The sequence below is a fragment of the Crinia signifera genome, chromosome 1 (assembly GCF_055691185.1).
Source record: "Crinia signifera chromosome 1, ASM5569118v1, whole genome shotgun sequence".
NCBI lineage: Eukaryota > Metazoa > Chordata > Amphibia > Anura > Myobatrachidae > Crinia > Crinia signifera.
The window spans coordinates 294513736-294539969 of record NC_139217.1 but is presented as its reverse complement, the minus strand read 5'-3'; the positions used below and the strand labels follow the sequence as shown (position 1 = coordinate 294539969).

General features: G+C 43.4%; 1 protein-coding gene across 33 annotated transcripts in view; it reads right to left on the bottom strand.

Moving 5' to 3' along the window:
• Positions 1 to 26234, bottom strand: part of PTPRD (protein tyrosine phosphatase receptor type D) — a 1589668-nt gene that overhangs the window by 1063768 nt on the left and 499666 nt on the right. For all 33 annotated transcript variants that reach the window (XM_083185941.1, XM_083185944.1, XM_083185945.1 and 30 more), the window contains exon 4: positions 19209 to 19263. The gene's annotated coding sequence lies outside the window, so the exon portion shown is untranslated. The remainder of the gene's footprint in view (positions 1 to 19208; positions 19264 to 26234) is intronic.

The window sequence follows — 26234 nt, the reverse complement described above, 5'->3', positions numbered from 1 at the left end:
CACAAAATCGCCCCCGTGTGTGCGCAGCATTAGTGTCTAAATGCAGACTACCCTTTCAATTTCTCCCAATGCTGTATTAGCCTCAAAATCCATAATTTATATTTGGTGTTGTTGTGTGATTTTTATTAACATGAAATTTAAACAATTAAGATTGCACAAGTAGTAAATGAGGTATGGTTAAGAATGTTGACTAATATCTTTACTATGACAAAATGTACAGGTTCTTACATATGTAGGGTATTGGGTGTTGCACATTCATTTCAAATAATGTTAAGTACTTTAGGGGGAATGACATTTATATACATTTAAATGAAATACAATTAGAATATTTGTGTGTGCAAATATTTAAAACACATTTTATTCATTGTTGCATTAATATTATGTATAGTATAATAATTTTGGGCATAAACACAATAGGCCCACTGGCTATAAGCCCAATGCTATGTTAATAAATCCCATGTATGAGAGATGTTATGAATAGGAAGGAAATAACAAAATGTTTTTCATAAAAATGTAATTATTTTAGCAAGGTTTTCATGTATTACAGTGTGCTGAAACTACAAAGCAAAAAACAGCTGCTAAATGGTACCAGCAGGTACTTAATTCTGTGCATGCTGGTACTTGTGTTTCTCTGAGTACCATCATGTGGTGCAGGCTTGCTGGGACCTGTAATTGGACTGTAAAGGACATTATTATTTAATATCTAATTTTCACCACTTCAACTTCTCATCCACTGCTCTGGGGTTGTGGGAGATAGCAAAGGGCTTCATCCTGGGTTGGGGTACACTGTAGAGACCCTTTATTGTGGGATCCTCTCTACACAAGAAATCCAGGCTGTGCTCAATAGTTGTTGTTTTTTTTTTTGGGTGGGGGATGCTTTCCCCATGGGGACTCTTTCTCCTTGAAGTCACTTCACCCTTCTGCCAGTGGAGCACAGAGATGGTTCTAAAAATAAGAGAGACCTCTACATATTTGTCTCACATATTTTCTGTACCAGGGCTAGCTCAAAAAGCCTGGGGCAGTATATGCTGGGGGTGGAGGATCCTATGCATTTTTTTACTTTTGTAATAATGTATTTACTTTTACTTTTACACACAGAAAATAACTACACAGATCACACTTACCTGTGCAAGCTTCTGCAACAACGTTATGATGTGGTCATAATTGACTGGAAATTACTGTAAATGTGCACCGGACACTTTTTGGTTTTTGTGTTTTTCGTTTTGGATCTGGATTGGTTTTGCCAAAACTACCCTTCCGGGTGTTGGATTTTACAGTATGTGTAATTATTTGTATTTTGTATTATTAACCTCAATAACATTAATTTCCACTCATTTCCAGTCTATTTTGAACACATAACTGCTCACAATAGGCCTTTAGTCTTGCTACAGGATTACGGACTGCATCTTCAGTTGACGGTATTCCCTTATCCCACAATTGTCCGGATTGTAATCCAGTCTGTCTTTACCAGCTAACTAGTATTTTACACAGCACAGCAGACAGGCACCAGCACCCCTGGACTATAAGAGATTTATACGGCAGCATTGTTGGACTTTTACGGCAGCACAAGGCACAGCACCACTGGACTTATATGGCAGCACAGGACAGCACAGCTGGACTTATATGGCAGCACAGGACACCCCCACTATACTTATACAAAATACTTATATGGCAGCATAAGGCAGCACAGCTGGACTTACATGGCTTTACAGGATAACACCACTGGACTTATATGTCAGAATTGTACAGCAGCACAGGGCAGCACTGCCTGACTCATATGGCAGACTTAAACAGCAGCACAGGGCAGCATGGCTGGACTTATACTGCAGAATTAAATGGCAGCACAGGGCAGCACGGTTGGACTAATATGGCAGCAGAGGGCACCACCACTTGACTTATACGGCAGACTTATATGGCAGCACAGGACACCACCACTATACTTTATACAAAATACTTACTTAAAATACAGTAGCATAGGGCAGCACAACTGGACTTATATGGCAGCACAGAACCACACCACTGAATTCATACGTCAGAAATGTACAGCAGCAGAGGGCAGCAGTGCTGGACCTATACAGCAGACTTAGATGGCAGAACAGGGCAGCACTGCTGGACTTATACTGCAGAATTAAACAGCAGCACAGGGCATATCCGTTGGACTTATATGGCAGCACAGGACACATCACTGGACTTATACTGCAGACTTATATGGCAGCACAGGGCAGCACTGCTGGATTTAAATGACAGACCTAAGCGGCAGCACAGGGCAGCACCAGTGGCCTTACATGGCAGCACAAGACACCTCCACTGGACTTATACTGCAGACTTATATGGCAGCACTGCTGCACTTAAGTGGCAAAACAGGGAAACACCACTAGCCTTCTATGGCAGCACAGGACACTAGCACTTGACTTATACTGCAGACTTATATGGCAGCACAGGGCAGCATGGCTGCCCTTATATGGCAGACTTATATGGCAGCACTGCTGGACTTTTGCGGCAGCACAAGGCAGCACCACTGTACTTAGATGGCAACACAGGACAGCACCACTGGATTTCTATTAAATACTTTTATGGCAGTAAGGGGCAGCATAACTGTACTGATATGGCAGACTTATACAGCAGCACAGGCCAGCAGGCTTGACTTATACTGTATGGCAGACTTAAATGGAAGCACAGGGCAGCATTGCTGGACTTATATGGCAGCACAGGACACCACCACTGGACTTTTACTACAGACATATGGCAACACAGGGCAGCAGACTTATATGGCAGACTTATTTGGAAGCACAAGGCATCACCGCTGGATTTATATGGCAGCACAGGAAACCACCATTGGATTTATACTACAGACTTATACAGCAACACAGGGCAGCACTGCTGGACTTATATGGCAGCACAGAACACCACCACTAGACTTATACGGCAGACTTAGACGGCAGCACAGGGCAGCACCACTATATTTATACAGCTGAAGAGGACACCACCACTGGACATACTGCAGACTTATATGGCAACATAGGGAAGCACGGCTGTACTTATATTTAAGACTTACAGTATATGGCTGCACTGCTGGACTTATGCGGCAGCACCACTGGACTTATATGGCAACACTGGACACCACCACTGGATTTATATGAAAGAATGGAATCACGACTGGACTTATTTGGCAGACTTATAAGACAGCACAGGCCAGCACTGCTTGACTTACAGCAGATTTGAAATGGAAGCACAAGGCAGCACTGCTGGACTTATACTGCAGACTTATACAGCAACACAAGGCACAGACACAGACTGTCGACTAACTTGCTGTAGACCCAATTCCTGTATCTCACTCCCCAGACCTCTCCTCACAGACTGTACTGCCCAATTGCTGCTCAATCTCCTTCTGACATTGGTCATGTGACACGCTACTGACTTTTTGTGCAGCTGCCGAGGCTGTTGGGAATAATCCACCACTGTAAACAAATTCACTCCAGCGTGCTTCATCGTCACACACAATACAATGTATAGCAGGGTATTAGATGTGGCAGACTTTTATGGAAGCACAGGGCACTACAGATGGACATATATGGCAGCATAGGACAGGAATGCTTGACTTATATGGCAGCACAGGACACCACCACTGGATTTATACAAAAGACTTATACAGCAGCACCACTGGATTTATAAGGCAGCACAGGACACCACCACTGGACTTATAATGGAGAATTATACAGCAACACAGGGCAGCGTACCTGGACTTATACGGCAGCTCCGCTGGACTTATATGGCAGACTTACATGGAAGCGCAGGGCAGCACCGCTGGACTTATATGAAAGACTTATACAACAACACAGGGCAGCTGGACTTATATAGTAGCACCGGGCAGCAGTGCTGGACAGTGCACAGGACACCACCACTGTTTTTCTATAGCAGACTCATATGGCAACACTGCTGGATTTATAGGGCACACATGGCAGCATCCCAAGAATTATGGCACACATGGTAGCAACCCTTCACTGAGTTATCAGACTTATGCTGCTTTCACACTGCAAAACCTGCTTTGACCTGGTTTTTAAAACGTTTCTTTAACCGGGTCAGAGCAAGTTTAACCCCTTTCACATTGCATGTTGTAAACAGTATATTACTGGTTAATTACCATTTTTGTACTTTTCACATTGAACCAGTTGTGAAAGGTAAAACTGGTAATTCACCAGTAATACACCCCCCTCCCCTGGTCCTTGGCAGTGCATCCCCATCCCCTGGTACTTGCCAGCGCCTGGGGGTCCGGGCAGAGGGGTCCATGTATTGCTGTGGAGAGGGGTCCATGTATTGCTGGGGAGCAAGGTCCATGTACTGGGGATCAGGGTCCATGTATTGCAGGGGAGCAGGGTCCATGTACTGTGGATCAGGGTCCATGTATTGCTGGGGAGCGGGGTCCATGTACTGGGGATCGGGGTCCAAGTATTGCTGGGGAGCAGGGTCCATGTATTGGTGGGGTGGTCTCCGTTCACCGAATGGGAAGTCACCAGCGGGGTCCCTGCGGCGGATGGGAACTAGTAGCTGTACATGGACCCTACTCTCCAGCAATACATGAACCCCGCTCCTCATCAATACATAGACCCCACTGTTTGGACCCCCAGGCGCTGGCAAGTACCAGGGGAGGTGGGGTGCACTGCCAAGGACCAGGGGAGGGGGGTCGGTATGGGATCCAAAATACAGGTTCAGACCCATTCACACTGCAAAAAGAATGGGACTGAACCATGTAGGATCCATCTTTTTATCTGTTTTGAATTACCGGTTTTCTTGAACCAGTAATTTAAAACTGGTGCTTTCACACTGCAGCTATAACTGTTTTGAGACAGTTAAAAATCGGCAAATTACTGGGTTATAGCTGCAGTGTGAAATGGGTATTAGCAACCCCTGCAGTAAAAAAATAAATACATTTTTTTTGACTCTCAATATTTAAAAAAAGCTGCCTCTGAGTTGTCCCCCACATTGTGCCCCATTAGCCGTGTCAATTTATAGTCCCCTACTTCAGCCCCCTTAGCAGTCCATGCAAGTCCCCCACTTCAGCCGTGCAAGTAGAATGATGCTATACATCTTTGAAATAATATCCAATATTGGGACCACTGAAATTGGACTCTGACCAGTTTTGCTCACCTGTGAAGTTTAATTAAAGAGTGACCCAGCACCTATCTACTTGCTCAGCTAACGAGGACAGGATATTCACATTTTCAACTGCTGCTGTCTGATTATAGCTCTACCCAACAGCTATCGCCAGCGGCCATACCTATTCAGTGAGGAGTTCAGACCCCCGAAAGAGGTAACATTCTTTAGCCAGCCCAAACACTCTTGTGCTTCTATCTACATGAGTAGAGACGTCAGAGGCACAGTACTTAGCTGGATCGACGCCAATGCATATGGTCCTATAGATAACAGAATTCCATCTTCAAGGGGAAGCATCCTCTAACTGATACAATCAACATATTTTGGCAGATACAGTATATTTCCACATGAGCATAATTTGGAAAATCCAGACCAGGTTTTAGATCAGCAGCAGCAGGAAAATTAGATCCAGTTCAGGTTTCCTAATTGGTGTGATTTGGATTGGGCTGATTAAGCAGCACATGTGTCTCCTGATATAAGGGTTTCCAGGGCAGAGGGTCATTGCTCTTAGTTTTGAAATAGCTGCCCAATTGATAGGCCAGGGTGTGGGCTACGGTAGAGACTACTGCAGATTTCTGCAGTGTTTTTACTATGCCGTGAGACCTGTATGCTGCAATGCTGTAACCTTTCTTGCTGTGTTGATTACCTGGTATGCTGTTCACCTACTACAAAAATAAAGACCAAGACTTCATCTGATCCAATGTATGTACTTCCTTGTCACAATATGACGTAAGGAACCATATTTTAAAGTTTTTTTCTTTTTCAAGATCCACCTTTTGTTGTGTTTTTAAATATACATATATTATGTTTCTTTTTTCTATTTAGGACTTATTTCAGTTGTGTGCGCACATTAAAATTATTATGTTTTATGGGTAATGAATAAACGTTTATGTGAAGAATTTTGTGTTGGATTTGTCCACTGTTTAAACATTTCTAAATAGCGCAGATGTTGTGTGTTTACAATTAGTGTTTGGTTCAACAATTGAGATCGTACAGTATATGCCACCACACACATATTGTATATCTGCAGCTAAGTACCATATATACTCGAGCAGTGCTCGAAGTTAAAATTTTAAAGTGGGGGTATGGTAAAATAAAGGGTGCAGTTAAGTGCGTGCCGAAGGCGCGCGCGCTCCGGAAAAGGGGGTGTGGCCACTGGAAAAGGGGTCGTGTCTTTAAGTGTAGTGTACCCCTTATACACATTGTACACCACACTATTAGGACCCCTTATACTATCTAGTACTCGAGCACTGGACTACAGGATGTATAGGTGCAAAAAGGTGTTCTAATTTACTTGCTCAATATGGATCCTTTATAATACAGGAAAGTGCAACACTATACAATATTGTATTAAATACAAAACCTTGTGGAAAGTGGCCATATTGTACAATTGCTACTCACCAGCTCACTGATCTTCATCTATGGGCTCCTTGGGTTGCTGTCTGTGTCCTGAAGTGGAGCACCCACTGGATCAGAGCACCAGCACCCACTGTCCCTCTGCCCCCCCTGCACCTCGCTGTCCCCATTGCACTTCTCCATCCTCCTGTCCCTCTGCCCCCCCATCCTGCACCTCACTGTCCCCATTGCACCTCTCCATACCCCCTGTCCCCCCTGCACCTCTCAGTTATGGATCTGTTGTAAAGGTCTTCCCATGGGCTCCCCAAGTCAGCAGTCAGGGAGAGATGCAAAGTAAATGGACAACTGTCAGGGACCGAAGCTACAAACATGCCAGGCGAGGATCCTGTATATGGAGAGCCGTTAACAGATACCAACTGCAGGCATCCAAGCTGGAAAATCACATGGGCAAGATGGCGCTGCTGCCTCCACGCAGCCCATGCCAAAAGGGTGACATAGAAGAGGTTGAAATGAGTCACACACTCACCCGCCACCGGGATTGAAGATGGAGCCAGCGGCACAGGAGGAGGGCAGAGGAGCACGGTCTACACAGCCGTGTTCACAGCAGCTTCCTGCTGCAGACTGCAGATCGGAGGCACAGCGACCCGCAAAGCAAGTCCTACAAGGCAGGGGACCTTCACACTGCCGCACTGACACTGGAGGTATCAGGGGGGTCACCGGGGGTTCAGCTGCACACATTGGGATACTCTCGCCGCTGTACAAATTAGTGGATGGATGTTGGCAGAGGCGGATTAGGGACTAAAAGTGGCCCTGGACAATTTCTGGAAGTAGCCTCACATAGGCAGCAACAAATCAATAATGGGTGGAGCCAGCATAACAGTTGGCGGGATTACTACATCATTATACTTAAAGACACCGGCGACAGGCAAGACTAAAACATCAATAGTGTCTGTCTAACCATCTAATGATTTTCCTCTCTGCGTCCGCATGCGAGCAGGTGTGTAAGCATACACATATGCTCGCATGGTAGTGAAGCAATTCGGGTGGCCAGGGAATGTGCATTCTTCATTAACCTGCTCGCTAGGCATCGAATATATGCAGCCTGGCGAGCAGGTCTGAATCAGCCACTTTGTGCAGTGCAGGGAGAAGCAGCCGGTAATACAGCTGCAATGTGACTAGAATAGTGGAAAGTGCAGGCTCCATCTATACAGCAGAGCATTTACTCAGTAAGAGGCTTACGACCCATTGGTGCCCTTTAAATTACATAATGCCGGAGTGGATGTACCAATCGCCACAACAATTATTATATCAAGTGAAAGATGTGACGCAAAGTGGCATCTCCCCCTGTGTAAAACATACCCCTCCAAACGCAATACGTCCTTTACACATTATGCCACATGGAATGTGCCCCAAATTTACATTCTGACACACGGAATGAGCCCGATATTCACATTCTGACACAGGGAATGAGCCCAAAATTCACATCCTGACACAGGGAATGAGCCCAAAATTCACATCCTGACACAGGGAACGAGCCCAAAATTCACATTCTGATCAACATAAATCAACATAAAAGCACACACTGTAAATATACACAAATATGCACTGATGAGATCCCTGGCACGGATTGAAATCAATTGCAGCTGGTATTGGCTAGTGGCCGAGCTTTATTTTAATTATGCGCTGCTGCTGGGTTTATTGGCGTTACTTATCTGACATCTACGGTTGTGGGTAAGGTGTGCTGGCAGAGCACTTGATCCCGATCTACCGGCGGGAGCTACATAATCGACTGGTAGATCGCGATCGAACTTTTGGCTAGCCCTGCTTTAGAGTCTCCACTCTGGGAGAGGCCCGGAGAGAAGACTCTGCAGCTTTTCCAGGGGTCGTGCTTACTGTCATGGAGCCCCACCCCTCATCCCGGAAAATGCCGCTCTTCATGGAGGGGGTGGTACTAAATGACGCAATTTGCCATTTAGCCGCACCCCCTCCCGAAAGAGGCGCAAATCTCGATATGAGGGAGAGGGTGTAGAGGCCCATGTGAAAGGCGGGGGGAGGAGGGGGGAGGAGGTGCGGGGAGGAGGGGGGGGTTGGAAGGGGGACCCTATTTCCGTGACCCTCCTGGACAATTCGGGAGGGTAAGCAACGCTGGAGGAAGCAGGCAGTGGAAGCATAAGAGGGCACAAGCATAAGAGGGCACAAACTAATCTACAACAATAATTCTACTTAGTCAGTGGCAGTGCTGACTTACTTACCAGTTAATTACCACTGCTGTTACTGGTACTCTTCTGTTGCTGCACTGCACCAGCACTGCGCACTGAACGGCAGACAGCACAACACTTTGTATTCAGGAGAGGAGCAGGCAGAGGGCGTGACTTCGGCTGCCAGGCGCTCAGCCATTTTCTGCTGATTGCTGTATAACAGGGGCAATGCTCTCCCCCACATCTCCTCCCCCATCTCCTGTCACACATCTCCTCCCCCATCTCATGTCACACATCCCCCCATCTCCTGTCACACATGTCCTCCACCCATCTCCTGTCACACATGTCCTCCACCCATCCCCTGTCACACATCTACCCCCATCTCCTGTCCCACATCTCCTCCCCCCCATCTGCTGTCCCACATCACCTCCCCCCCTCTCATGTCACACATCTCCTCCTCAGCACCCCCATCTCATGTCACACATCTCCCCCCATCTCCTGCACCACATCTCCCACCCCATCTGCTGTCACACATCACCTCCCCCCTTCTCCTGTCACTCATTTCCTCCTCAGAACCCCCATCTCCTGTCACACATCCCCCCATCTTCTGTCACGCATCCCCCCATCTCCTGTCACACATATCCTCCCATCTTCTGTCACACATCTCCACCTACCATCTCCTTCACAGATCACCTCCCCCATCTCCTGTCACAAATCACATACCCCATCTCCTGTCACAAATCACTTCCCCCTACCTCCTGTCACACATCAGCACTTCCCACCCATCCTCTGTCACCTGTCCCGACATATGCCTGGCTACACTCACCTGCCAGTTACAGCAGCAATATAGCCATGCAGTTTGGAGAGCCCCCGTCCTGCCCAAGCACATTTTGCGCATATGGTAATGTGCCTGTGACGTCATGACGCCCCGTTGCACATTACATATGCAAGAGAAGGAGGAGCTTAGGGGCAGCAGTGGGGTGCTGATAAACGGCGGGGACAGGGACTCAGGGGGTGTTATTATGGAGAGGTGGGGCCACACGGGGACAATATGCATACAGATAAGGAGGCAAGGCGGCTAAGGTCAGGGCGCACGCCCTGTGAGGCCCCGCCTCCACCTGGCCGCTGCAAAGAGCAAGCCCTTTTAGCAGCCCCGCCACCTCCTTTCCATATTTACTTGCCGAGCCCCTGTCAGCGCCGCTGCGCCGCACAGTACCCCGCTGGTGGCTGGCTGGCTGCATACAGTAGTCTGAGGCGCAGTTGGAGGCAGCGCAGGCTCTGTAACCTGAGGCACTCAGGGAAGTCTTGCTCGCTCTTGAAGTCATATGTAATTGTGTGGGGCGGAGCCAGCTCACTACACCAGCCCCAGCCCCACATGATCATCTTTCGGTGATTATAATGGCCAATCTGCCCCTGGTGGGAGTGATAGCAAAGTGCTGCACACCCCGGACCTGTACATGAGTGACAGCATAGGACGTGCTGCTGATGTGTCAGAGCGCGTCCTGAGGGCTTTTTTTTCTCGCCAGATAGAAGTGGCGGTATGACATACCGCCGTATACCGCCTCACTTCGACCACTGTACTCGAGTATAAACCTACTTTTTCAGAATATTTTTTATGCTGAAAAAGCCCCCCTCGGCTTATACTCGAGTGAGGGTCCCGCTTGAGTCAAAACGTTTTCCCAGTTTTTTTTGTTATAAAATTAGGTGCCTCGGCTTATATTCGGGTCGACTTATACTCGAGTATATACGGTATATGATTATTGATATCTAATAAATTAGCCTCTTATTAGCATACTTATTTATTTAGCACCTTCTTGAAGATATTAAATAGACTCTGATTGGTTGCCCATAGCAACATCTCATTTCAAATAGAACTCCCATCTTATTAAATTCCCCCCATACTGTACATAGAGACAATTTCTGCTGTATGGCAAGGCATATCTGTGTGGGCTTATATACATACTTGCATTATGAACTGCATCTGACTTAACATAGATCAATTATTGTACTTATACTTTTTTATAGCTAAAAGTTTCATATTTCATTTGAATGCCTTGCGCATTTCCAAATTTGTAAACCAAAGTTTTAAATACACAACAATTCTTAACTGATCAGATGTATAGGTGAAAGCCTGAATGCCATAGTTTAACTTAATAAAGGAGCTGTTTTACATTGTCAGCTATTTCAATTTTAATGTAATGCAAATTTCCCAGAGCGCTTGACAACTACACAAAGATACAGTAGGAGAACATTGATTTTTCTGTTGTTTAGAGAGAGTGTGGCTGTTTTGCATTGGGATAAGTACAATAGCTTTATTTTTGTATATAACAAAGCACTGTGGTTCATTGTTCTGTGTTCAAAATGATCATTATTGTCTGATCATTGCAGTACACTACAGGGATCAGATATGACCATTTATATTATCATAAAATGTTCTTGCTCTCAGTATTTTTTAGCAGAATACTGTATACCCTCTAGAGAAAGATTATCATATCATCCATCAGTAAGAAATTCAGATACTGCTGTAAGACCTTTGTAAGCTAGCACATCAAGCATTTATTTAGAGACGTCTTAACAGCATTAAAGGCCCTGGGCGAAACAATGCATTTGTTGCCCCTCCACACCCATTCATGGGAAAAATGTAAACAAGAAAATATGCCCCTCCTGTAGTCCTGCTCCATCTTGCCGCTTGCTTCCCTACAGAGAATGGCTGTTAGCACTCTGATTGGTGGATAGCCCCAACAATCCACCAATCAGCATGCTGGTGGAAATTCACTGTCTGGCTGCAGGATGAGAGGCAGGTACAAGAAGCTCAAGCCATCTTCCAAATGACATTCACTGCCTGGCTGCAGGCTGGGAGGCCGGTAGAGAAAGCTGGACTCTGATTGGTGAATAGCTTTAGCCATCCAAAAGCAGAATGCTGACAGCCATTCACTGTCTGGCTGCAAGCTGTGATGCAGGTAGAGAATAATGTAATTCACAATGAGTGGAAGCAGGCAGCATTCTTTGCTTCCTTCCAAGAAGCTTAGGAGACAAATGATCACAATTGGCCCTAGCTGATAGGCCCCTAGAATTGTGGGGCCATTGAACAGCTGCCCATTGAGCCCATATGTTAAGGAGGCCCCCCCCCCAGATGGAGAAAGCCAACCCCCCCCCTGGACGGAGGCAGCCAAACCCTCCCCCACTCCCCACGGAGGCAGGTCAGTCTCCCCTGTACCTGTCCAGTGCGCAGGTCCACGCAGAGCTGGGGAGGGTTCCCTGTGGTGGATGGGCAGTCAGCTGCAGGGCCCTGTGGTGGATGGGAATTAGTAGCGCTACTAGTTCCCATCTGCTGCAGGGAACCCGCCGCTGACTTTCTATATGCCGCAGGGACCCTGTTGCCTCCCCAGTGCTGCATGGACCCCGCTGGCCAGGTACCAGGGGATGGGGACTCTACTAACTGTAAAGTTAAATTTCTTAAACTTTTTGTTCATAGTTAAATTAATATATGAATTAGACAATTTTACCCCCATCATTTTGTCATAATTTTATGTATAACAACCCCTTTTTACAACATTTGATTGTCAATAATGATTTTTATGTGATGTGCAACATGTACTGACTCAACCTGGTAAAATGAAATACAAGGAATGTTGAGCATGAAGAAAACAAATGCCTTGCAAAGTCAATTCATTATGTGTATTATGAAATCATACAATAGGCTAAACAGTAGAAAAATATTGTGGCAAAAGCATCAGGAATTTCATAGCATTGCTTCCTCTAATGCCATCTATTAACAACCATATAAAACAACTGTTGCACATAGTACAGCATAAATAACTATTTCTTACATTAGTTGTGTATGAAGGTCTTGTTTCACAGTTATAAGTAACTTTGAAAAAAGGAAACAAGCAATTTGTTCATGGAACAATACACATTGCAGCGCTTGGCCTGCTAAATATATATACATGGAGGGAAAAACTAGATGAGCCATGTGTTTCTTAGCTGCTGTCAAATTCTATGTTTCTATGGGGTGTCATCAGCAGGTGAATGTATGTAGCAGTGCAAGATGATGGAGCATCTGCATGGCAAGTAAATAGAGATCTTACTGGAGCTAAGCTGAATGCTACTATCTCCAATCTGTGGTGCTCTAACATTGGCTCTTATTCTGATTGAGTCGGATGGCTCCGAATGCGGACGGATGGCCGATGGTTGATGTTTGCGCATGTGCAGAGGCGTATCTGCGCATGTGCAAATGCCGCACACATCCGAATACGGTGTGAATTCTGTACAGAAAACGATCGGTTGGAACAATCCAAACAGGGGGTGGAGAGGGGCGCGAAGGGCTGTTTGGGCTCATTACCATGTGCGTACGCCCAGCGTTTCATGGGCGTTCCCATGAAAACGCTGGGCATACGTATGGTAATCTGGCCTTGACGCATGTGTGGGGGCAGACATATGACATAGCCGGATGACAGCTGCCCACCCATATCCCTGCTTTTGCACTGAGAAATGCCCGAATGGTCTGGAGCATTCGTGCTGCCTGACCACTCGGTCCAGCATTCGATGTTTGGCAATGGGGGAGGTTCCCACAGATGGAGGAGGTGTTCACATGAAAAATTCACTTGCGGTCCGTTCGGTCGGCATCTTACCGCATTCGGACGGTGTGAGCGATCCGTATGGAAGGCGGGGCTAAGAACACTCGGTTCCTGTTCAAAAATACGCCCCGACCTATTCCACTAGAATAAGGGCCATAGTGACAAGAAAGCATATACAATACATAGGTCAGTGGCCATTTTGGAACTGGGAAGGAAGCCTCTCTTGAGGTCCATTATGGATTCTGTAGTAACACACTCCACTATGGCCAAATATTTGTGAGTTTGCGACAGATTTTATCTTTGTTTTTAAATCTGCAATCTTGGGAATACACAAGAGGTGATTAAAGCTTTTCAATAAAATGTTATTTAAAAAAAAATAATGATAGGTGGCAAGCATCTGTAGGAATGACAAGGTGCAATATTACACTGGATAATAAATTTCAGGTAGGAAAGAAAAACTGTATGTACAGCACAATGTGGCTGGTCATGTCATAGCACAGTTAAGGTGTTATTCTCACTATAAGTTTTTATCTGTATATACTTTATAGACACCTGCATCAGGCCACACTTTTAGTACTTGCTTGCGCACAGATTTGCTGTTTATCACCGATCAGCATAATTTTCACACACCATTTGCAAACTTTGCATAGAAATTTGCAGGTTTGCACAGGTCAGGATTTCACTCTGGCTGGGTGGGAAATAGCTGATTGCAGGGCTCTAGCAATCAGGTCTTAATAACCCCCATAATTACAAACTGCTGTGCTCAGAGCACAAAATAAATTCTATTTACCCACTTGCCATGTGTTAAAAAGGCCACTGTGCAGCTGCAGGCATAGACCCTTCCTGTAGTTGCTGATTTCAGCAGCCATCCAGGCCCTCTGATTCCTGGTTTCCGCCATGCAATGATCACTGCTGTTTGGTACAAACATTAGCAGCTTCTAGGGAAATTCCATGGGTTGTGGTATAGCGGGTTGATGTGGTTTAGATCGACCATGTTAGGTCTACCACCCTTAGTCAACTCAGCTGAGGTAGACACAGTGGCAATAACACTAGTTAGACAACGGCAGCTAATTGATGGGACCATGGTCGACAGGACTTTTTAGGATTTTTTGGTGCCAAATATCACAGGAGTCCCCACGGACACTGGGGACCCCTGTGTCCCGTCGCATGGCTCCCTATGCTTGGCACACTATTCTATTCTAACTCTATGTACACTTGAATAGTAAAGAATCATCCTAGTGGACTGGCACCTAAGAATCCTGAAAAAATCCTGTCAACCATGTGACCATTGACTATGGTCCCATCTATCACCCGCCAGTGTCTAACTAGCGTTACAGCTGCTCTAGTGCCCGTCAACTATCTTTATGCATCTAATTTAGCCGGATTACCTAAGGGTGGTTGACTTTAACATGGTAGACCTAAACCCCTTCGACCCAGTGTCCAGATATCCCTTCCTTGTGGGGCCCTTTTAGACTGCAGAGAGGATCATGTGCTGGGAAATGGAAATCACAATAGTCATGATGTTCTGAACATGATAAAATTGTATTGAACAATATATACTTTATGTAAATGTTCTTACCCTAATTTATTTATTAAAAAAAAAAATTCTGAGTGTTTTTTGAAAAAAAAATGGGTCATTTAAGAGGTTAAGCATGTAAGCTGCAGTATACAGTATTAATTATTACTGTCTGGCTAGACAGCTGGCGGTGGTGTCTGGACAGTGGCACCACTCCAGTTTACATCAGGGTCCCAGGCTCAGACACCTCCCTGAGTGGGTGCCGGTCATAGTGAAAACTCTCCCCGGCTGTGCATGTTGCTGCCGGGCGCTATTTAGCCTCCATTCAAATCGCCCCAATCACCCAGCGCTTACTCTACCCCCATTGATTTGACACACGGGACCCTGATGTAAGCTGGAGTGGTGCCACTGTCCAGACACCTGTGGAGCTATCACAGGTTACCCAGCAGTGTTAATTCAATCTAACCTTGCTGCTCATTAACCATTATACTGCTGCCGAGCAACCACTGTTTTCCACATGCACTTTGCTTAGACTACAAATCTGCCCATGTGTACATGATTTCAGCACCGGATTTATTGTTCCTTAGCACCCATCGGGGCACCCCTCATTGGTAACCTATACTGTCTAGTTTAAAAAGGTGCAAACACGCACATAATTAAAGTGTGCGGCACGATATCTTTGCATTAGACTGTATATATGTTGTGGGTAATTAATAGCTTCTGTCGGGTGCAAATTGTGTGATTTTTTCAAACCACCCGGAGCCATAGCCCAATCCGAGCATCTGCTATCTTTAAAGAGCTAGGAGATACTCATGTTACACGCTGTTTCTGCCTTCATGTTATGATACTTTGTGTTCATATTCTCTTTGTATTTTTGGTATTTGTGACACTTTGCAACTGCTATTGAGCAGTTGCCAGAACTCCTGGACTCCACAGTCTGCATGTACTAATGATAAATATTGCATACCTGAAATATTTATTCACATGCGTGCTGCAATACTCATGTTTTGCATCTTGAACAAAATCTTCCCACTGGTGCAATCTGGCTTTCAGCAATACCAATACTGAAACCAGTTACACCACTCCAAGGTGGAGACTTGGGTACATTTCTTCAAAAATCAAAAATCTCCTTTCCATCTCTCTCCGTTGGGCATCTCGTGTTAACCCTATCACTCTCAATCACCATTTGATATCTAATGATAGATGGTGAATAGCAGAAGAGGGTTATCCCGACACCCACACTTTAACTTCAACTTATACTATCTACGCTGCTCTCTCATTTGTTGTAGTACTCCTGGTCTCTCTGCAAGGCCATCGGCAACAAAGGCCCGGGTGGTATTTTCACAGCAAAAAGCAGAAGCACAGATAAGCCTTCTCACGGCCAAGGCACGCTCTCGTCCCATGGTACAATTACTGCCATACATCACTGGGACGCCTGATTCCCATTCCGAACTCAGAAGCTAAGCAGTGAGTGGCCGGGCTAGTACCCGTAGGGGAGACCAACGGGGAATACCCGGAGCTGTAATATATCAGACTGCAGAAACTACTTGGCCTAGGGAGCAACCCATATCTACACACTCTACCTGCTTTTCTTCTGTACGCAAGATTACTGAGAAACCAGACCGCATTATCCATCCATATAGGGGGCATAGTGTCATGCGTCATGTACACATACCACAACATCTAACGCGTGAATCCAAGTCCCCCCCCCCCCTTTTTCCTACCCCGACCCACCTTTCTCTTCTTTCTCCCCCATATATTCTTTCATAGATAAGAATTATTTAAAATGTTTAGCTTTAGAATGTATTGATGTTCAAGTCTTCACAATGGTCCGACTGGTCATACAGTCATCCAGGCACCACCAGAGAGGTCTACTCCGTGGCACGATGGCCCACCCCCTTTCCAAAAGTCATGTGCCAGGATGAACTTTTTTATAAGACTTTGTCCCATCCGACCCAACGTCCACTCACTAAATACCCTCTGGAGAGACACACCGACCGGTCTATACGCTTACTGTTTATGTGTTTAATTTGTGCAATGCGTTCAGTCGGTACATTGTGTACAGTGGGTGCATTATGCACTTCACTTACTGTAAACACTCATCCTTATGCACATGTACTGGCACAAATGTTGGCTTTCTTATACTTGTGAAAAATTTGAAAAACCAAATAAAATTTGTTAAAAAAAAAAAAAAAAAAAAAAAAAAAAAAAAACACAGATTAATTCGGTAAATTTGTCCGAAACTATTTAAGGATTGCTTTGATTTGAATTGTGTCACAGAGTTTACCTATTTTAACCATTTTCGCCAACAAATTTTCATTTGTGACCACTATTTCTTCATGTATTATGTTCACCATGTATATTGTAATTAACATGTACTTTTCACACGTACTGATATTTTAGTATAAGTTTTCCAATAAAAGTTACATTTTAAATAAATCTTATCAATTACAATTTACAAGTGTGCCCCAAAAACCGTTTTTGTTCTTCTTTCGTCACCCTTGTGACTAAAAACCCTTTCATATACATTGTTTATTAGATTAATTATTATTGACACTATTACATATTTTTTTAGGATATGGTAGTAACATTAATATACTATATTTTCTCTTCTGCATTTTCGAAAAAAGCTATTCACATCACTACGACTGAATAATTTTGATCACGTATGATTGATCTACAACTTAAAATGATGCTTATGGGAAAACAGGTATTATAATTGTTGATACACAAATATTTAACATTTTGATCCTATAATTAAAATACAAATAGCATACCAAATAGAATCTTAAATTTCTCTTTCACAAAAGAAAACTGTTTGCAGATTCCGTCATTGCATCAGAATGATATGGTGACCACACAGAAATCGACTGAATTCAGCATACTGTGTTACTATTAAAAATCCTTGGTATTATATGTAGGTCAAGTGAGAGAGGTTGACTAATGACTGAGACAGTATGATTAGAAAAATGAACTTGCCTACTGCTGTCTCTATCATTAAACAAGATCTGTAATACAAGTCATTAGCAAAACAATCAGAATTACTAATTCAGTATTCATTTAATGACTTTGATCATACCACAAACTGTATTCAAAAAAGATAAGAAACTAATTTTCTTTGTAGAATATGCAAATTGCAAGCCAAAGAACAAGAGTGTTTTAACTATCCCTATTAAAAAAAACAAGATTTACATATACTTATACAATGTTGCTAATTTTTAAATCTCTGGCCTTGAGGGCTCTATTGTCAGATATTTAAGCATTTGCTATATATGACCAAAGGTTCAAATACTTTTTAATAAAAAAAAGAACTGGGCTAACTACTTACCACTTATTAGGCTGACAAACACAATTTAAAAAAAAAAACAATTAGCAATCTAAATTAATTGGTTTGCCAGATCACCAATTTCAAGCAGGTCATTTGTGATGGGGTATGCACTGCAATTTCACAAATGTATAGCTTGCTTTGATTGCTTTTAAGTAAATGTGGTGATGAGGTAGGATGTATGTTTAAAAAATACATAATTTCATTCTATTATTGTATAAAACACCTATAAGTACACAAAGTATTGCATATATTGTATAAGATATTTTAGACCGAGTCACCCCAAACTCTAATGTGTATATGGGCCCAAAATCATCAGGTCTTGCTTATGAAATTATTTGATCAAGTGCAGAAATTAGCTTCATTGATTTTAAACACTTGAGTGGTATGCCTGGAAATTTTCCAGGCCCAGCTGTGCTGCCGCAGCAGGCTGTCCAGGAAAATTACCGGGCATACCACTATGCAGTAGGTGCGCACCACCTCTAGGTCCCCCACCTCCGTCACTCCTCCGCCTCCTGTCGCCCCCCATCCCCTTCACTTTGGTGATCATAAGCCGGAGCTCCCCTGCTACTTCCCCAGCCACCATTCACAGCAGTGAAGAAGGCGGCAAGATCGGGGATGTTCGAGGCAGCTCGGAGGACTCAGCAGTTCAGATGCCCAAGTCCTCCCGAGCCACCGCAAACATCCCCGAGCCTGCGGGCTGTGGTCAATGCTGACTGTGTCTGGCGGCTGGGGTAGCGGCGGCATGGGAGCTCCAGCGTAAAAACGCCAGAGGTGAGGGGGGGGGGGGGCTTCCTACATTCTGTGGTGGGTTTTGCTGGGGCAGGACAAACCTGCCCGGGTTAATATTTAATAAACATTTGCTGTCCAGTATGTGTGTTCCTTGCTTACTATTTGTTTTGCTCAACCTCCAAATAAATGCATCCATTTAATTTTGCCTTATGCACATCAAATTCTAGTATTGCCAGTGATATCTGGTTTGACCCCGCCATGTTTGCCAAACTTTACAATGCTTAATTAATGTAAGCTTCAAAGAACAAACTGTGTGTAATACTGTTAATGAAAAAGTAATATTAATGTCTTACCAAGAAATGAGGCCAGCGTCTGGGAGGTTAAATATTGATGATCTCTGAAGGTTCCCTATAAAGAAACAAAAATATATATGAACATTTTTGGGGGGCAGAAAACACTTTATGTGATTGAATGAATTCCTTCTTATATTTAAAGATATCTAATTATAATTAAGTAGTTATTAAGTAGATATTTTTTGGGGAAATAGAAAAGTACAAAGTACAAAAATAACCAATGTATAGACTTTATTATCTACAACAAATGACTCCAACAATGTCAACCAAAAAAATAATGCAGCTATATTCTAAAACCACACGACAATAAGCACTAAAATATATAATATTCTAGGAGACAGAGCATTACATTGCCTGTGGCTTTCCTCCTGGGTGTAAAGGAGGCACTGTCTTAAGTTATTTCACTGTCCCGTCCTGTATTCTTGAAGCTAATTAAAGAAAATAATGTAGCACATTTAGTGTGTAACAGCTACTTTTCCGGTTACAGCTATTTTTGACAAAAAAGCAAATGTTAGTGGTATATGAGTGAGACCTTATTTTTTTCTGATTCTGGTTTGTTTGCTTAGAAGGATAACACTTAATATGTACTAGGCCTTATTTTAGTGATGATGTTTTAACCTTTTGAATGCCAACATCTCTGTGAGAGATGCGCACAATAGCTGCTAAAAATGGCAACAAGGAACAAACAGGGTGAGAGTGTATATTTACTGATTAAACTGCGTCCCATTTTCATGCATTATATTCATTTTGGGCTGAACACAATTTTGAGATAATTTTCAGAAGCATTATTGCAGTCTGTATACTAACCGTAAGTCATTGCATTATAATGGAATCGGTACATCTGTCAGAACAGACTTAGGTCTACAGTCATTAGGTCGACCCTGGAAGGTCAACTGGCCCCAAGGTCAACAGGGTTATAGGTCGACATGGGTCAAGGTCGACATGCCTTAAGGTCGACATGGGCCAAGGCCAACATGGGTTTAGGTCGACAGTCATTAGGTCGACATGAGTTTTTCACTGTTTTTTTGAGCTGACATGTGCCGACAGGCGGTATTTCATGCCCTACCATACATTAGGGCGTGGTGGGAGAATAAAATAGTGTGCCGAGCGTAGCGAGGCACCATGCCCGAAGCATTGTTGATGTAGTTCATCAACAGCTGGAGGGCCGCTTACTGCCCAGCCCTGCATTAGAGACTAGAGAAAGAGAGAGAGACCTGCAGCCAACTTGCATATGACTGTGAATCAGGCCCAAATCTGCGTGCGTGTGTGTGTGATTGTGTGTGGCCCATTAAGATTTTTTTGTGTGGCCCATAAACTCCTCTTTTCTTGTGGTGCATCAGAAGGCATGAGCAGTATCACCAAACTCTCTGAAATTTTGATATTAGGTTCTCGTGATGCAGCATTCTACCCCGCATGCAACCTGTTTAATAACTTTCAGTAATCTTTATACCAAAGGTATTAAACATGTGGCTCTCCAGCCAATTTGTAATTGTATATCCCAGCTTGACATGCCATAATTTTGCTATTAGAGAATAGTTCCACAAAATCTGGGTACAGCATATTAAAGTTCTCTGCGCTATACCAAGTTCTCATTCTCTTTTTCTACTACTAAGCAGACAGTTAGGATGCAAATCTGTCAACTAATTCACTGATTCCTCAATTACCTGGTTTAAAAGCCCAGAGATACTGTCGGGGGTACTAATTATCCAGGCACAATTTGCTGGCAGGGCTCAGTGGGAGCCTGGGTTTGCACTGCCCTTCTTACCTGCCAGCCAAATCACATATTCTCTCCCAAGTCCAGGTAGGCTGCTGCCAGCAGCTTTCCCTGCCCGTAGCAGAAATTGATGAGTGCACTAATCACCCTCCCCAAACCTACCCCAGCCTGAGGGGCTCTTAGTTCCTCACTTTTAGGTTAGCACCACTCCATGTGCCCACATCTCCATGTGTAGGCTGCAAATTTGACTTTACTGGGGCCTGTCCAATCTCTCTAAGGCACTGTTAATGCCAGGTAATAATGTATGTGACCTATTTTTAATGATGTCATTGTTCCAGGAAGAAAACTCAAGGTCAGCTTTGAATAGCAAAAGAAAATCAGGTTGAAATAAAATAAGGGTATCTCAAATGTCAGACGGAAGTCTAAAAGTGAGAGAAATTGAGCTATCCTAATGTTTATTTGAACCTTGGAAAGTAATATTTAGAAGAGCTGCTTAATAGTAAACTATTGGACGAACAAGAAGGAATCACATTTTGAGTGAAATGGCAAAGGGTGTCAAGGGCTGCTGTCCTTAGCATGCTTTTTTTCCCAGGTCAAGGCCTGCAAATGTTACTACAATAACATTTCACATGGGCACCAACCACAGGCAAGTGTAGGCTTACTGTACAGATGTGAGAGCTAAGCACACAAGCAGTTGCATTTGGCATTTATGTCATACCCTGAGGCGTAACTAGATATTTGTAGGCCCTATAACAAAAGTTTGGAAGGACCCATATGTACAACACAATGGTGAGAAATATATAGAGCACATGTTACTTTTACAGACAAGATGGGTCCTCTCAGCTCTGGGCCCAATAGCAACTGCACTTCCTGCACCTTTCATAGCTAAGGTCAAACCTGTTTTTTTAATACAGTATAATATTGGGGATGCAGTGTAAATCCCGGCGGTCAGGATCCCGGCGTTCAAAATCCCGACGCCGGAATCCCGACCGCCGAAATCCTGACACTTTCTCCCTCCGGGGGTGTCCACGACACCCCCGGAGGGAGAATAAATTAGTGTGCCGAGCGCAGCGAGCCCGCAAGGGGGGTGGCGATCCACGTCCCCCCCTTGTCAGGATTTCGGCAGTCGGGATTCCAGCGTCGGGATTATGAACACCAGGATCCCGACTGCCGGGATTTAATACTGAATCCTAATATTGTAACGCCTGTCTGGATAAATGTATGTTTTTTTAAGGTAAATTGAGGTTTTAAAAGTGAACCATCATAGAGTACAAACTTAAAGTGAATAGCACAGAGAAATACTGCACCAAAAGTATCTATTACCTTATCGATTGTTATTTTTTTTAACGTACAAAGTGATAATACTTGTTAAAGTAGACAACATGTATACATTAATGACACATGGGTAATTTAAAGCCCACTTTCATCCTTCCTTCTGACATTTGAGATACCCTAATGGTAGTCCGTGACAGACAAAGCATAGATTGAGTGCTGGCTGCCTGACTTAATCAAGTGATAATCCTTAGTGATAATGTCAGATGAAAAAAAAAAAAAAAACATCTGATCTTCCATGTAAGGCACAGGGAACTTCATCAGCATTCAGCCAATAACCAAAAGATTATATTATCTAATAAAGAATGCAATCCAACCATGTCACTTTTTCAAAGACTACCAAATCACTTTTTGTGCAGTATTCAATGCACATTTACAAAATGTGCAGGGAATCCTGTTTAGGATTCGCTGCACATTCGCAGGGTTCCTGAGGGCTGGAGCATTCGCTGCCAGCCCTCTGTGTCACCCTATTCAACTCGTCAGGGGCAGCGAGCCCCTGGCGATGAATTTTAACCCCTGCAGCGAATACCACAGGGAGCTGTAGGAAGGCGGCAGGCAGGAAGATGGAAGTCTCCCTGCCTGCGTCTGACACTGAGGAGGGCTGCCAGGACACTGGCAGAGCCCCCCCCCCCCAGAGCTGGCAGGGGGCGGGGATCCTCAGCCGCTGCACTTCCTGGTCCCGATCATGCATATGTAATGATCGGGACCAGAGTGCAGTGAATAAATTAATATGAACGAGCTGCTCTCGGCTCCCGGACCCCTGCTGGCCAAAGTGTATAAAAAAATTGTAAAAAAATAATTAAAATAAAATTAAATATATATTAATGTGCTTTAAAATTCGTCTTGAAAAAGTTTCCAGCATACAAGTGGTTACGAAACGCGTTGACGTCAGCAAACACAGTGTGAGGTCTCCTGACTGCCCGACTTAGCCGGACCACGCTACACGCTATCTGTCGCGGCTTGCATCGGAAGTGCTGGGGCCTCACCAAGCCCTCCAGCACAGACACCATGCATTGCCCGCCCAACACCGCTGCCTGTATTGGAAGTGCTGCCGGCTCACCAAGCCCTCCAGCACAGACACTGTGCCTTGCCCGCTCAAACATCCTGGGTTATTCCAGAACCGGTGCAGCTTAAACAACTATCGGCTTTCTCCCACCACAGCCGTCCAGCTGCTCAATTTCCGGTGCACCTTCTGAACTGGATATTACATCTACTACGTGAGCCAACTACCACTTCTAATGCTCCCTAACTTCACTTTATAAGGAATATATATGTACAAACAGTGCATCTAACACCAACAGACTGCCTCTGAATTTGATTTGCGTGTTACATTTACATGCTAAAAGGACTGGTTCCTTCCATTATAAGTGGTCCACTATTTCTATCCACAAATTGTGCAAAGTACAAACCTTACAAATAGGCATTGAACTGTCAGTACTATCAGCACCACTTCCCCACTTTATTTACTGGAGACCTCATACCCAGAATATCACACGATTCCAATTGATTATTTCAAATAATTACGAAATATCTTCACGCATTTTTACCATTGTGTATTTTTATTTTTCATTTATTTATTTATTTTTATTTATTATATATTTTTTTATTATTTTTCATTTTTTACTTTTCATATTACTGTATTGTATTGCTTATTATTATGTATGAGACTGTATAACTGATCCTTTTTATTAATATAAAAATGTATACAATTTAAGCAGTGTGTCCAGCCTTATTCACTCAGCAGATACATTCTATCCAACCAGCAGCACACAGCATCACCTTGTTGCAATTGCTTTAAGCACATGATTAAAAATAGCATGCCCCTTCTTAGAAAAAAAAATCAGATTTTTTGACACAAAATTCCCGCCCAAAACCCCTTTTTTTTCTTCAAAAGATCACTTTCATGGTCACCTAAAAAAGATGTCGACTGCAAAACGGCGAATCATGGCAAAAATCATGAAGAAAGCAGTTCTCCATCCTAGCATTGAATACACTCTCGGCAAATCCCAGTGAAAACCCCATTGAAATACTCCAGCGATTTGCAGCGAACATGAAACGGAGAACTGGCCGGCATTCACTTTTTGCTTTCGGCGAACAGTGAACATTGAAGAGGGTGAATCACATTTTCAGTGAAACAGATTCACCGCAAGGAGTGAAAACAGCCCAATTCGAGGATTTGGAGCATTGAATACTGGCCTTAGAATGCAATGTGCAGCTTTATGTCTACCTACAAATCTTAGGGGCTGATTTTTCATCATCTGCAGCTGAAGATGCAGATGTGGGTACTTGTTTCCTAGCACGGCGCCCATCGCATACCAACGCATACCTTAATTAGTGGTATGCGATGGTATGCGATGGGACCCAATATTCGGGTCCTAAGAGCCGCACTGTACAAATGTAATATCGCATGCCATTATAATGCGATTTTTAATTGTACAAAGGGGAGGCGGCGGGGGGGGGGGGGAGCGGGGAGGCGGTGGGGACCCGGGGGAAGCGCCGTCACAAGGCAGATTAGATGGCGGCTGGCGGAGGATGGCGGCTGGTGATTCTGCCGCCATCCCCTGCAAAGACCAGTCCGGCTCCATCTGTATTATCTAAAATGTCTGCACCCACACTACATTGTGCCAACTGTGCTCTCAAGGCTTTCTTTTGTGCCTGTGTGACATCTATTGCTGAACTACCCAAATCCTATGTATTATGTGCATTGTTTTGATGTCTGCGCCTTGAGTCATGCTGGAGAAAGTGGCTATATAAATAAAACGTATTTACAATTGCATTTCCCATGATAAGAATGGAAAATGTGAATTTTTCCTGAAAACTGCTCCAAAATTCCAACATTTACGCGATACTAAAATCGCTGATTGGTTGGTTATTTATAACGCTCAATTTTATCACTTTTTAAGCTTAGTGCATCTGGTCCATGATCCTTTATAAAAGTGATGTGAATGACTAAACATTATTTTTTTCAAATATGCACTACTGTACATAAGTAACTGTTAATAAATATGTATATGTATGTATCATTATGCATAAGTATGAAAATTTCAGTTACAATGTGCAAAATGTTTACATACTGTACACATTATCTGCAATAAATAATTGATCAGAACATTTTACAATATTGCTGAGAATTACTTAAGATTAAGATCAGTGTGCAACAATGTCAGAATCTCATATAATTTGAAATAAAAATATAAATATCTCTAAAAAGACATTATTTGGAGATTCACATAACTGATGCATGCTCTGAGTCCACTAGTCTGTGCTGTTGCCTAACGTTTTAAATCAGTTTGCTACTTGCATTGAAGACTGGATATCTTTTGTCTCCTATATTGCTGATATACATTACACGTGTTTTTCTAGATACATTTTTACTGGTGTTAAAAAATGATATCTGTAAGGCATGACAAACACGGTACATGTTATTGCTTGTACAAACGATGCAGTATTTTTATGTACTACAATCTAAATTGGTGAGTAATTACCAAATGACATGTTCTATGAATGTTCTCCTACTCACACATGGTTAGTAGAGTATGTGCACAAAAGACATACGGTGCTATTATTATGAGTCTAATTTCTTTGCTTCAGTTTACATGACAGATGTGTGATTATCGGAATATATATTGCATTTCATTTAGCTTAAGAAAAACAAGGAATTAATTAGTGTTTAATGTGTTTTAAGATTTTTTTAAAACTTGTGTCCTTAATTCAAAGCACAAAAATGCAATCCTAAATACCCTAGCTGAGCTGAGATATCTTAACTATTATCAGACATAATATACTGTGCATATATGTGTGTATATATATATATATATATATATATATATATATATATATATATATATATTCCATTGACAAAAAACCATACGGTTTCACATGTCCCATTAAGGCTTCTTACACATGATCTGGAATTTCTGAAACCTGTTGTAACTCTTCCACTCAAACGCCAAAAAGCAATGAAATTCCGATCATTAAGG